A 14,748-nucleotide genomic window follows, 5' to 3' on the forward strand; every position below is an offset into this window, starting at 1 on the left:
AACACACGGAAAAGTCCAAAACCCACCCCAAGATCTTGGTGAATTCCATGGGAACGTTCTTGCTTTTCCTGGTTTGACCACCTGAATTCCGTTTGGGGATCATCTTATCCAATTTCCCTTCCGCACTGGTTGACCCTCACATGGAACTCCTCATTAATTTTCACATTAAAAACTCACGCAAGGAACTTGTGCCTTTGCCATCTTGACTGAAGTTTCAGGGAAGTGGGCGGGGAAACACCACTGATCTGGAGACCCGGAGAGAGTTAAATCCGAGCAACACGAACAATTGGAGTGTTAAAGAAGCTTATTTATTAAGATTTTTCTTCTATCCACCCTCGGGGACTTTTTACCAACGGCAAGTTCACTCCGGCGTCCCCACCTCTTTTAGTTCACATTCTGGCCCCCATTCTCTCGCTCTGATTGCCTTCAGACGACTTGATTCTTCTTCTAGCTCTGACTCTCAGACTGCGCCCTGAACTTCACTCTGTGTCCTAAATTCATGGAGGAGCTCAGCAGGGAGTGGCGGGGGTCAAGTTCATTCCCACGATCCGCCCTCAAAAGCTAGATGGGGTTGTAATTTTATTTCCCTTAGTTATGTTTAATAAGTATGTCCGATCATCTGCAACAAGAGACTCGAAGAGTAGACTGAACTTTTAGCTAAAAGTGGAGGGATTTAAATCCCTGATTTCTTTTGGCCTTAAATTTCCCAGGAGGCGGAATCCGTGCAGAAGCGGAGTGGTGCGAGGCATAGGAAGTGGGCGGAGCATAGGACGTGGGCGGAGGGACGAGCTGCCAAGCTCCACCCAGATGGGCGTGGCCAGGCCCCCCCACCCCGCCACTCATTCCAAACGCCTTCCCCTTCCGGTGCTCGGGCGGGGAGATGAGCGCGGAGTCACGCGCCCACGCAGACGCTGCAAGCCCCACCCTCCGGTGACGTCTTGAGACGCGACGCGTCGCGACGCAGTGCAAATCGGGAAAGGGGATGAACTGAGCTGCCTTCCGTCGGGACAGCGAAGACTGATTTCTCCCTCGGGCTGGGGGACATGGGCCTTTGGCTGGGAGGCCGGCCTAGGGGAGGCGCACCCGGCACCACGGTGAGTCAGGCGCTGGGTTCCTAGGGAAGCTGGCTGTAGTGTCCTCTTTCCTTCCACCAGCTGCTGGTCACTCGGGAGAGAAACCCTGTCCGCGGAGATGGGTGGGACAGCCCCGAAACATGGAACCAGCTTTCGGAGGAAAGGGCCAACCTTGGGTTTTCTCGCTGTCCACTTAGGAAGGCCCAGCAAATTTCGCGTGCACTCAGCTATTCCTCTCTCAGAAGGTGGCCTTGGCCATTCCTCCTCCACACCCAGACTGTCCTTTGACCTCCTTCTTGCTTCTGTTTTGCGATTTTTTCGCTCTCGCTCCACTATCTGTCTGCAGCCCTAGGCCTCACTATAACCTCTCAAAGTATTTCCCAAACCCTCTTCTGTCCCAGTCACACTGCCTGTAGCCAAATGTAAGAATCAGTTTAAAGACCCTATACGCTCATGAGTTACGACTACGACTTCCTAAAATACAATCTATTCCCCCCCCCCCCACTTAGCTACGCCTTCTCCCCTAGAACGGTTGGCCAACTTAATTTCACCTCCACTTCACCTTGGAAATGAACCGAACCGTGAATTGCAATTATAGGCATTTATATGCATAAAGCCGCAGACCACACTCCTGGGTTTATGTCTTACACCTCCAATTCATTCTGTGACCTTGAAGCAAGTCAATCACTAGCAAAACATTTACCTGACTCAGAGGCGGTGCAGAGCCTGAAAAAATTAGTATTTGTTAAGGGAGCTGCTGCTCTCTGGGAATCTGCAAGCATCTTTAATTTTGTGTATCCTGCTGCAGTCATTAAAAATGTGATATTTGTTAAGGAAGTGTTCTTGGTCTAGGCTTGCTACGCGGCTTAGCCGTGTAAGCACATTTTTCATTTCAACAGATTCTGTTTAAAATTCAGTGTTTAAAATTCAATGCCATTCTTGATGGACTTGGGTGGTTTCTCATGTCTTTACAGTATTAGGCCGATTTATCAGAAAGGCAATGTTGGTTGTGCTGTCTGCCATGTTGGTGCAGCTGCCTTGAAATGTATATTCCTTATGACACATTAGATGCATCTTTAAGACGAGCTAGTAATGATCCTGTAAATTATTTTTTTAAAAGCCGTTATCATTGCCATTACATATTAGGTATGTATTGTATTATTTGAAAAGATGATGCATGAGAAAAACTACAGCTACTGTAGAGGTGTGTTAGTGCTGTTTTTTACATACAAAAACTGTTTTCTTGGTCATTTGTAAATGTGAACATACAATGACTTTTGTATGAAAGTTGAGGGGAAAATCAAGATCAGATTTTCTTTTCATAAAATGCCATTAAATTCTCCAGGTGATTCTAGTATACAGCATGGATTAAGAGCCATGTTTGGGGGATTTTTTTTGGAACATAGTATGGGGATTTGAGGAGCCCTAGGAGGTGCAGTGGTAATGGTTTGCCTACTAATAAGAAGACCCATCAGCCACACCGCAGAGAAAGATGTGGCAGTGTGCTTCTGCAAAGAGGAAGTCCTATGGGGCAGTTTGCACTGCTGTGGGCTCCCTAGGAGTCGGTGTTAACTGGATGGCTGTGAGTTCTTTTGTTCTCAATATAAGCATGGTCTGTCTATTTAGCTATTTTGCAGATAATGAAGAAGAGACAATAAATGGAATAAGGTTCTAAATGTAGTAGACATCTATTATCTAGTCTGCAAAACATTAGTCCCCTTTAGGGAAGGTGTTTAATAAACCAGATTTTTGACTAGTTGGCCAGTGCCTATGTAACTCTCTAAGTTTACTGTGCTTTGTTTCATATTATCCTGCGTACTTTTCATCTTAAGGGGTAGAAACTATATTAGGTTTATTCTTAAAGCTCCTAAACACAGCACCTTGCGTATAGTAGCCAGTTGCCATCTAGTTGATTCTGACTCATGGTGGCTACATGTGTGTCAGAGTAGAACTGTGCTCCAAATGATTAGTTTTTCAGAAGTAGATCGCCAGGCCTTTCTTCCGAGGTGCTTCTCTGTGGACTTGAAACACCAACCATTCAGTAAGCAACTGATACGTTAACAGTTTGTACCACCAGAGAATTCCTTGTGTATAGTAGATATTCCAAATGTGTACTAAGTTGAAGCCAGTTTATACATTTACTCTTCAGAGCTATTACCACCACCACTGCTATTCCAACTCTAGTGATCCTTAGTAGAGTTTTGGAGACCACAAATCTTTCTCCTACAGAGCAGCTGGTGGGTTTGAATCACTGACCTTGCGGTTGGTTGCGGTTAGCAACCCAATACCTAACCCACAGTACCACCAAGGTTCCTTTGGGCTAGTTAATTTTGTTCTCCTTTCTCATTTTTAAGGCCTGTAAGAACTTTGTAAAAGTTTCTTGGGATTTTTTCTTTCTTTGGGTTTCACAACATTACACTTCTGGTTTGCCTTTCCTTCTAATAATGCCTTCTCTCCTTTTATTGATTCTTTCCTCTTCCAAACCCCCAATTCTGGGCCATCCAAGTATGTTGTCAGCTCTAGAGAAATAAGAGATGGTTTCCACGGTGATCCATTCTACTGACTTTAATTACTAATGTGAACTATTTCCATGCTTTAAAAGGTATTACATGACTTCACTTATATTAAAGACAGGAACAAGCAAGTGTATAGAGACCAAAGTTTCTTGGTTGTTACCTGGGGTGATCGGCAGGGGGAGAGGGAGTTCTTGCTTATGGAATACTGTGTTTCAGGTTACAGTGATGGAAAAATCCTATTGATTAAGGGTAAGGTTGCACAACTGATTATTTTAAGTGCTGTCAGTAAGTTGTACACCTGTAGAAAGTTGAATTGGAAAAAGCTGTGCGAACGATAAATTTGCAATAATAACAAAAAATAAAGAGCAGCTGACACTACTGATGTACAACAAATACCTTATGGGAGTTGGTTCCTTCCTTGATTTGGAGCTGTAAGGTCACGGTTTTATGTGAAATCCTACTAATTGGCCTAATAATGTATTTAGTGCTTCTCTTTGAGTACTGCCTGGTGGATCTTAAAAGCTTGAGAGAAACTGTACAATGAGTGATCTATTTGCTTGGAGCAATAGAGAAAGGCTTGTCGGGAATAGGAAGAGGACATAGAATGTGTGGCTAAACCACCTCCAACATGGAGCAGAGGAACTGCATCTGTCTATGATTACTGAACATTTTGATGAAAGATTCCCTGGAATATTGATCAAAAGGGGGAAAATACAGAACTTCCAATTATTTAAAACTTAAACCAAAATTAACCTCTGTAGGCATGTTAAACCCAATAATAGTTTGACATCACTGGTAGAGAATGTCTGCTTTGAGCATTGTGCTCTTTCAAGATTTATGTATATAAGCTCAAAATGCAATAGCAGCTTGTGAGATTTGATAGGCAGCTTTGGGGTTAGCGAGTGTATATTCGTGGGGAGGGCACAACTCAGAAAAGGAGAATGAGAATGATCGTAGAACTTGAAGAAAGCCATTACTGTCACTGTTTTGTCCGAATTGAGACTTGCAGTGTGCTCTGCTGTGTCTGTTCTCAAAAAGAGGAAGAGTCTTGTGACAACAGCATGAAAGGGGGGCCCTGTCTAGCTCCTCCGGCTTCCCTGTTGCCACCAGGCAGAGGTCAGCCATTCCTCCACACTCTCTCCTTCTTTACCTATTCAGACACCAACTATTCCTCCTCCGGTACTCTATTTCTATGCTGGGTTCAATAATTCAATAATTCATTGCAATGACCACACAGAACTCACCACAATACCCACAGTGAAGGGGCTTCTTAGGGGAGTTAACAGGGTACCACAAGCCAGGATTAGTAATAGTAAGGGTACAGTCATTCCACACCAACACTTCTTAGCCAACAGCAAAGTCCCTCTGGTCCTCAGCTTCTCAAACACATGATCTCTTGGCTTCAGTCTCTGGGCCAGGAAACTAGCCTGGTGCTCTGCTTCACAGTCTCATCATCTGGATGCTGCTTCTCTGTTCCGGCATGGCCTCCTGGCCTTGGCCTCTGTTGCCTCTGGTCTCAACCTCCGCCATTTCCCACATAGACCGTGAATGTGCTCTGCTTCTGATGGTTCTGGGATTTCTCTCTCCTCCTGCTGAGACTGCTCATCCTGATAGCCAGGGGAGTAGCGACTAAAACCAATCTCCTTTGTTCGTGTTACTCATGCCCTATTTGCATAGTCCCACCCATTCATTTGGTGGGCGTTACAGAGACATGGGTCGAAGAACAATATTAAGAAATGTCTTTCCACCACAACCCTCAATGAGATGGAGTGGCACAGGGGCTGCAAAAACGGGCTCAAACATAAGAACTGTTGGGGGGGAGGAGTCCACACCGGGGCAGTCTTTTGTTCTCTTGTATATAGGGGCCCTGTTGGTCAGAACCAATTCAACAACAGCAATTCTCAATAACAACAAAATAAGTAATATGAAAAGAACTAATACAGATGTTTTAAAACATACATTAAAGTGAAGAAACGGATTATTTAAAACCAAATTCAATCTAATGTATCATTTCAGTGTCAATCATTGATACTCTTCCAAAGCAACAGGGATTATCAAAAGAAACATTAATAATTAACATATATTTTTAATATCTATTTGGTCTCTTGACCTGGCCTTTAATTGCATTTATATCGTCCCCGCATAATATCTTTCTATAGATTTTCCGTCAGCATATATTTGACATGTTCAAATTTGAATTACCTTCTTTGTAAATCAGTGGTTTTTTATTTGGGGCATTTTCCCTTGTGGACATTTGGACATGTAGAAATTTTGGTTGTCATAATTAGGGTTGTGTTGCTCCTGGCTTCTAGTGGAGAAAGAATAAGAATACTCTAGACACCCTCCAATGGAGTAGCCAGCTACAAGATTCACCCACCTAGAAACTGTGCTGTAAACTAATTTTTTTAATCACAGAGTTCATTTTTGTAATAGAAATGTCCTTCATCTGTGTGAGTGTGTGTAAGAGACTGAAGAAGATAGTCCAAACCAGAGCAGATTTGTACCTTTTCATCACACAGAGTGCCTGGTGGGTTTGACCCACAACCTGACAGTACCACCAGGGCTCCTATCTCTTTTGCAGTGACCTTTAATGATGCATTTCTATAGAATCACTCCTTATCTCATCTCCTAAGCCATCTTGCATGTTCCCATTTGACCTCCCTAAGATACTGATTTTCCTGTCTTATTGTCTGCTGAATTAAATATAAACATTATAATGACTTCAGAAGTCCTCTGTATGTTGCATTTCCTTACTTTATTTATTTTTTTTAAAGAGTTCTGATGGTGCTGTAGGATAAACGTTGAGCTGCTCTCCTCAAGGTTGGCAGTTCAAATCCACCAGCTACTCCTTGGCAGAAAGATGTGGCTCTCATAAAGATTTATAGTCTCAGGAACCCTAGATGAGTCGGAATTGACTTGATGTTAGTGGGGAGTGTTCTAACAACATTTTAACAATTATTAAATGTTATCTGTGTGAAGACAACTAAGGTAGGAACTAGGGATATAAAGACATACCAGTATATTCCTTTGGTCAAATTGATTATTTCCCAATAGTACTCCAGTATTTCCCATTTTTTCATTTTCTTCCCATTACTACTTGTGTCTTTATTCATATTATTTTCCTCTTCTGAATGCTCTTCTTTCTCTCTTTCTAGCTAAATCCTACTCTTAGGGGTAGTTTCTGGCCCCTTCTCATCCCATCATTATTAATACTGCAAACTTGTGGAACATTTATTCTAGGCTAGAAGAAACTACTTTTCTAGCTACACTGAAGTTACATATAACATAGGTTGGCAACTTGTTAGCTTTTTATTATTACTTAACATTTTATTGGGAGCTCTTACAGATATTATTACAATCCGTAGTTCCATTAGATCAAGCATAATTGTACAATTGCTGCCATAATCATTTCAATACATTTTCTTTTCTTCTTGAACTCCTTGATATCAGCTTCCCTTTATTCCTTCCCTCCTCTCCCCTATCACCCCCTGATCCATATATATCTATATCCAACTCCCGCCATCCCGTTTATCCGGTCACCTAAAATTCTGATGTTTGCTCCTTTCAAGTGGGGTTATATAGTCATCATTGCTATCAGTTCCCCCTTCCCCTCCCTTCCCGTATCCTCAGGGAGTCATTACTCCCCTTACTGTTTCTGATGGGTTCATCTGTCTTGAATTTCGTGCATTGAAAGATCTTGATTGTCCCCATGTATAAACAAGTCTAGCAAGATTAGTGAGGTCAAACTGAGGCCATAATAGTGGGAGGAGGATTTGTTTTTCTTCATTTTATTGAAGGCTCTTACAATTCTTATTACAATACATACATCAATTGTATCAGGCATATTTATACATATGTTGCCATCATTCTTTTCTAGACAATTACTTTCTATTGAACCTTGGTATCAACTCCTCTTTTTCCCCTCCCCCCTCCTCGTGACCCCTTGATAGATTATAAATTATTATTATTTTTATATCTCACACCGACCACTGTCTCCATTCCCCCATGGTTTCCGTTCTTCCCCTTTGGAAGGTGTGTGTGTGCCGATCATTATGATCGGTTCCCCTTCTTCCCTTCTCCCCCCACTCCCAGGAAGAAATTTTAAAGAACTAGAGGATAGTTGTGATTTTCATCAGTGTTCCAATAAACCCTAGATTTATCGTCCCTTCTGTATGGCCCTTCAGGGAGGGACTGCCCCATATTTTACAGGTGGGCTTGGGTCTGCACCTTGCCTATGTTCTTTCACGTCAGTTTGATTGCTTGTTTTTGAACTTCTGATACCTACTGCCATCGACACCTCATGATCACACAGGCTGGTCTGCTTTTTCCATGTGGACTCTGTTGCTTCCATGCCAGATAGCTGCTTGTTTAACATCAGTTAACTTATTATTTAATGAGCATTTTTAATAACTAGTCCTGGTACTAAAGAACTTTGGTGGTGCTGTTGGGGCAGTGTCAGACTGTTAACTGCAGGTTGGCAGTTCAAACCTACCAGTCACTCCTTGGAAGAAAGATGAAGCAGTCTGTTCGCATAAAAATGTACAGCCTCAGAAACCCTATACAGGAGGAGCACTTCATGTTGGAATTCACTAAGTGGCACTGGGTTTGTTTTTTGGTAGTCCTGATAATTAGACTAAGATCTTAGAGATCAGAAGCTGTATGTATGTGTATATATATATATTAAGCACTAAGGCAGAGCTATTCAAAGTAACCAGTCTCTGTACTATTTATTATGATCTTTGTTAGTGGCCACTGATAAGATAAAGGACTTTTGGCAGAATGTAAATCATTCTTATTTTTAAAAGAAATTATTGTTACTATAAAAGTTTAATTGATTTAATTATGTCATAAGCTTCTTATTTATTACAGACTGGTAACTGTTCCCTAACTTGCACTGGTCTGTGGATCATATTTTGGGTAACATTGCTGTAGAGCATGACTTTGAAAGTTGTGGGCTGAAATACATTTTTCATTTCGATCCAGAGCCCTGGTGGCATTGTGGTTTACTTACAAGTTGGGCTGCTAACTGGAAGGTCAGCAGTTCTAAACCATTTGTTTCTGCAGGGGAAAGATGAAGCTTTCTACTCCTATGAAGTGTTACAGGGACAGTCTTATAGTATCACTGTAAGTTGGAGTCAACTTGATGGCAGTGAGCTGAGTATATACCAGAAAACCTTACTCTATGGGGGCATACTCTGAAATTTTCCTTTTTTGATGCTTATCATGATCAGCCAAATGGATTTTAAAAAACTTTATTGTGGATTGGGTGAAGGTTTACAGAACAAATTAGTTTTCCACTCAACAATTCCCGCATGCTTTGTTTCATATCATTGATTGCAATCCCACAGTGTAACATCACTCCAACTTCCTCTGTGTTCTCTTTCCATCCCCCTCCTTTCTTAACCCTGCTAAACTTTGTCCTTGGGTACATGCTGCCCTTTCGATCTCAAGTGGTTGATTATTCTTAGGTATATATACCTCCCTAGTGTCATTGCTCCTTTTATCTACCCGGCTCTTATTTGGCTAAGAGGAGCCCTGGTGGCATTGTGGGTTACATGTTAGGCTGCCCATCATAAAGTCAGCTTTCGAACCCACCAGCCACTCTGTGAAAGAAAGATGCTTTCTGCTTCTGTAAAGATTCACAGTCTAGGAAACTCAAAGGGGCAGTTATATTCTGTTGTATAAGGTCACTTTGAGTCAATTGACTCAGTAGCAGTGAGATTAGATGAAAAATTGAGCAGTGGGGATGAATTCATTTTCAGATATAAAGGGTGACTAAGGACCATAGTCTCAGGAGTCCTACCAGCCTTTATTTGATCAGTAAGCCTGATCGCTTTTATTAAGTTTTGTTCTACATTTTTCTCCTGCTCTATCTAGGACCCTCTGATATGATTCCTGTCAAAACAGTTGGTAGTGGTAGCCAAGCGCCATTTAGTTTTTCTGGTCTCAGGGTCAAGGAGACTGATGCTCATGTGGCTCATTAGAGTCTTGGACTAATTGCTTCCATGCGTCTTTAGATTTTCATTATTCTTCTTTCCTTCAAACGGAGTGATATCTTAGATGGCCACTTGCTCTAAATCAGAGGTTCTGAAACTTATGTGGCCTATTGCCTCCTTTTCAGAAACAAACAAAACAAAAACTCAGCACTTTGTGCCAATTAAAGACTTTTGTACCACTATGTCCTGTAATCCAGCATAAAGTGTAGGTATCTGCTTTTGCAGCCCCCTTAGATTGTTCCAGCACTCCCCCCCCCCCTCACCCCCAGGGTGGGGAGCAGTATTTCCACATTGGGAAATACTACTTTAGGTTAATTTTAAAAATGATATCCTCAAGTATTTAGATGCCATGCTAATCATGGTGGATATAAAAAAAATTAGAAAATACCAAAAGTTCGCAGTGATTAATATCTGAGAAAGTTAAGCCTTCCGCATACTTTGTGATTGTTAGGTACCATCAAATCAGTTCTGATTCCTAGCGTCCCTGTGTACAGTAGAATGGAACACATCCTGGCCTGGGCCAGTTGAGCCAGTTGGTGAGCTACTGTGCCAATCCATCTCATTGACAATCATCATCTTTTTTGATGACCCTCCACTTTTCTAAGCATGATGCCCTTTTGCTGGGACTAATCTCTCCTGATAACAAGTCCTAAGTACAAGAGATGAAGTCTCACTATCCTTCCTTCTAAGGAGCATTCTGGCCGTACTTCTTCCAAGACAGATTTGTTTTCTTCTGGCAGTCCATGGTACTTTAAATATTCTTTGCCAACATCATAATCTTAACATTTTAGGGTTGCTTTTTAAAAAATCATTATGTGTGTGTGTGTGTGTGAACCAAGTGGGTTTTTATAAAGGACGGAAGAAGTTTCAGGTTTTACAGTTTCAAAAGAGTACATGGTATTTCGGGGAACCATGCCAAACCATGCTGGGGCTCACCACTGAAAACAGGCAACCTTGTGGGACCGCTCACCCACACGTGGTGATCCGAGGCCAGAGAGACCGAGGCATACCCAATGGCGCAGGACCAGGAGAAATGACAGAAATCCAAAGCGGGGAGATAGCAAAAGTCCGAAGAGGGGAGGGAGTGTCCAATGTCCCCTTGTCCTCCCCCAAGGTATTTAAAACCAATGGCTGAGGAGGTGTGGTCGAAGGTGTTGGTTGACCCCATTGGCTGAATCAAGCCCACCTGGCCGGGTTAGGAGGGGAGGGATGGGGATGGATAGGGTTACTTTGAAACAGATTGTTTCATCAATATTTGTTTGTGTACAGCATTTTAACCAAAATGCGAGTAGAATGGATTGTATGAAATTAAAGACAGCTGGAGGATGTAATGATTTCTGTGTCTGCCTGAAGAGCTAAGCTGAGAAAAGAGGGCAGATGAGCAACGAAGACCACCTTTGCTTTCTTTCCAACTTTGTCAGCAGTTGATGTCAGCCCTCATAAACATGATCAGGACCGTTGGAGTGAGTGCAGGCCTCCGGCTTCACTTCTCCTCTCTCGTTCCACCTCTTTCTCCGGAAGGTCAGCGGGGCATCAGAGGGAGAGGGAGCTTTTGAGAGCGGCATCTTGAAATGTTTTTGTTCACAGGAGAACTTTGATTTTTGTTCTTGAATATTTGTACTTAAAAAAAATCCTTTTGGAGTCATAACAGTTTTAATGAGTTATGTTTTACCAGTTTTATATATTATATTTAGTTGGGTCTAGATCTAAATAAGTAAATCCTGAAAATTAATTTGAGTTCTTATTAACATTCTTATGTAAGTGTCGATGTGCTTGTTGCTGTTGCACTTTTCTTTGTTTTAACTGCTGCGACCCAAACAAGAAAATTGTGAATTTAGTCACTCTGACGTTAACTTGCCATTCTATTTTTGAGACTTCATTAATGGCAAATGCAGCAGAATGACTGACTAAAGCTTTAACACTTCAAGCTTCATGTAGATTTAAGTGGCACATGTATCCCTTTTTGCTTTTTTACTTGGTTAGCAAAAAATACCTTTTATCTTGTGCTCTCACTTCTGCAGAAATGCATGTGATTGTGAGTCTGAAATAGCAATTAGAACAGTACTGAAAGTATTTTTAACATCAGGCATCATTATTTGACATTCTAACTCAGTGGTTCTCAACCTTGCTAATGCTGCGGCCTTTTAATACAGTTCATCATGTTGTGGTGACCCCCGACCATAAAATTATTTTCGTTGCTACTTCATAACTGTAATTTTGCTACTGTTATGAATTGGGTGACACCCAAAGGGGTTGCGACTCACAGGTTGAGAACTGCTGGTCTAACTTAAATAATTCTGTTGTTGGAAATAGAAGTAACTGTGATCCTTTGACAGACTATAGCCATTATCAGAGAAGGTTGTTAACTTATTTGAACCCGTCTCCGAAATCAAGAACAGAAAAAGCAATGTTAAGTAAGTACAGTCGTTAAAAACCACAGCAAACAAACAGCGCTGTTCTAAATGGGGGAACTCGGAGTTAAACATTGACTGGATAGCACCTAGCCACAGCAGGGGACTGGCACCCATCCAGTAATGCTGCCTGCACCTGAGTTTTTAAGACATAGTTAGTAAATATTTTAGGTAGGATGTTAATAAACATTCTTTGGAAAAGGATTCCATGGTCTTTTAACTTTGGGAAGTCGTAAGTTAAACCAAACAAAATACTTGTTTACTGACATTTTCGCTTAGAAACTCTTGTTAAAAGCTTATCCCTGTACTTCCTCTCCTTGTGTCTGTGCAATCATTTGCTAAGTCCTGTCATTCTACCTTTGTAGGGTCTTCTGTGTCTGCCTTTTCCTTTCCATCTCGTTGCCCTAGTTCTGACCTTGATCACCTTTCCTTCGGATCATTGTAAGAGATAACTACTAGTGTATTTCGAATTCCAGTCTCGCAAAGCCTCACTTTGTGTTGCCATCAATTTGGATACCCAACTCCCTTTAGAAGCCTGCTATACTCCCCACTACCTGTAGAAAATAAAGGGAATGCTTTGACATGTCATTCAAGTCCTTCCGTTATCTTTTTCTGGACTGTATTTTTCAGGGTGCATTCCCCAGTAGATCTTTAATTTCTTGATTCTTTCCTCATACTGTATCTCATCTCTATCAAAAGCCTTCTCCCACCGACTTAGACAGAATACTTTTTTCATAAGACCTTCCAAGGTCACAGTAAACATTCCATCTTTCCCCTTCATTTTTCCCTTACGCAGTACGGTCTTTTCCTGCATATCATGTGCTGTCACATATCAGGCGCGTAGCACGCATGTTGTTGTGTTTAGGTGGTGGCTAGTGGGTTCTAACTCTGTGTACAGCAGCACCAACACTGCAAGGCTCGCCATTCTTGCCTCTAAGGAGCACTCCGTCTGTACTTCTGCCAAAGCAAGTCTGTTTGTTCTTTCTGCAGTTTGTGATACTTCACTATTCCTCAACAACACCATAGTTCAAATGCATCTTCCTTAGTCAGTGCCCACTGCTCATATGCACTGGACGTGATTGAAAAATACCATGGCTTGGGTCAGGCACACTTTAGTCTTCAATATAATATTCTTGCTTTTGACTTGTGAGGCTGATTGGCCTTATCAATTGTCATTGGATCTGTTGGCTGCCGCTTCCGTTTGCATTGGTTGTGGATCCAAGAGAGTTGAAATCCATGACAACTTTAGCCTTTTCTCCATTTATCATGATCTTATGTATTGGTCCGGTTATGAGGATTTTGGTCTTCTTTATATTGAGTTGTAATCTATACTGAAGGCTGTAATCCTCGATCTCCCATCAGCTTTAAGCCCTACTCACCTTCAGCAAACCAAGGTTATGTGCTTATTGTAGTGATATACTGTGTATCTTCTTAAACACCCAAAATAGATATTCAAGATAACTTAACTTTCACCTATTAGGAAATGATATAATTCGTTGTTTTGATTATTTTATTTTTTATCAGTTTGACAGTATATTTATATAAACTTGTTCATATATATATGAACAAGTGGTAAAAAGTTCTATGTGCTAATATTATCAATGAGTTTAATATTTACAATATATAACTTACAAGTTTTCATATAAAATTTAGTCTTATCATCTGCCAGAAACTTCTTCAACAAATTTTATGCGATAATATACATAATACTTTTCATGCTAAAAATTCATAGACAAAAACTGAATAACTCACTTAGCCAAATTTATTTTTTTCAGACTGAGGGATCAAAAAAATGGTTTTTTTGATCACTAAACTGAAAGTACATTGACTTAATTTATATCCAGAAATATTCCATATTTGTATCTGTATTAGTAATTGTACTTAGGTTGCTTTATATTTCAGTTGAGGGCCTTTTATTTGGGGTAAGGAGACATCCTGCCAGGTTATAAATGTTTTATTTTTTCACATAAAGAAAGCTAGGTGGGGGCTTATGTGGTCATTTGATGTTTTCCAACCCAAGAGCTTTAGGTTCTCTGTCCTATAAATCGAAAACGTATACCTGCAGGGTAGATAAAATCTGCATCAAAATTAAGCTTAGTCACTAAGAGACGATTCTCGCTGAACCTTCTTCTGCATGTGTTTCGCCGTCACCATCAGGCACTGGAGCATCTGGCCGCTCAAGGAGCTGTGGGTCTAGTCCCTCAGATGTCTTGGTTCTCGTTGCCATCACTGGACACCCACTTGCACCATTCTGAGATGTCTGGCCTATCTTGGATCCTGGGCTACAGTGAAGATATTTTCTGCCGCTACTTCACTTTCCTGTGTCCAGACCCTTGTTCACTGTTCTGCTGTGGTTGCTCTAGTGGCTTCCGATCGTGGTCCATTTGTGACACTTTTGGCACTTAAGGGAGATAGCTCAACTGTGACATCATCTTGTCCTGAAATAGATGATAACTTTGCATCTAAAATATTGAGAGTTGTTTCAATTTGTTGGATACGAAGGGCAAGGTTTGACAGTTTCTCCTCACAAATGGTAGAAAAGTGGTTGAGGAACTGTACTGTGTGCAGCACAAATTGGTTTGACAAGCCACTGTTCTTTTCCGTGGGGTTGCTGGACCTGGGTCAGGTCTGTGCCCGAGCCCATGAGAGGAAGCCGCTCCTCATCCATCTCCTCACCGGGTGGGCGGCCTAGCGCACCCTCCTGATTATTTTATTTGTAATGATTAAAAATTGCGGAATTATTTGTGTGCAT

At 41.5% G+C, this 14,748-nt stretch overlaps 1 protein-coding gene and 1 pseudogene across 1 annotated transcript in view; one reads left to right on the top strand and one right to left on the bottom strand.

The window, feature by feature from the left end:
- Positions 1-987: 987 nt before the first annotated feature.
- Positions 988-14,748, top strand: part of USP8 (ubiquitin specific peptidase 8) — a 68,723-nt gene continuing 54,962 nt past the window's right edge. The window contains exon 1 of the mRNA XM_045286452.1: positions 988-1,094. The gene's annotated coding sequence lies outside the window, so the exon portion shown is untranslated. The remainder of the gene's footprint in view (positions 1,095-14,748) is intronic.
- Positions 14,098-14,664, bottom strand: LOC101659952 (annotated as a pseudogene).

The sequence above is a fragment of the Echinops telfairi genome, unplaced genomic scaffold, assembly GCF_000313985.2.
Source record: "Echinops telfairi isolate 266 unplaced genomic scaffold, ASM31398v2 ScPeMD7_8;HRSCAF=38, whole genome shotgun sequence".
NCBI classification, from domain to species: domain Eukaryota; kingdom Metazoa; phylum Chordata; class Mammalia; order Afrosoricida; family Tenrecidae; genus Echinops; species Echinops telfairi.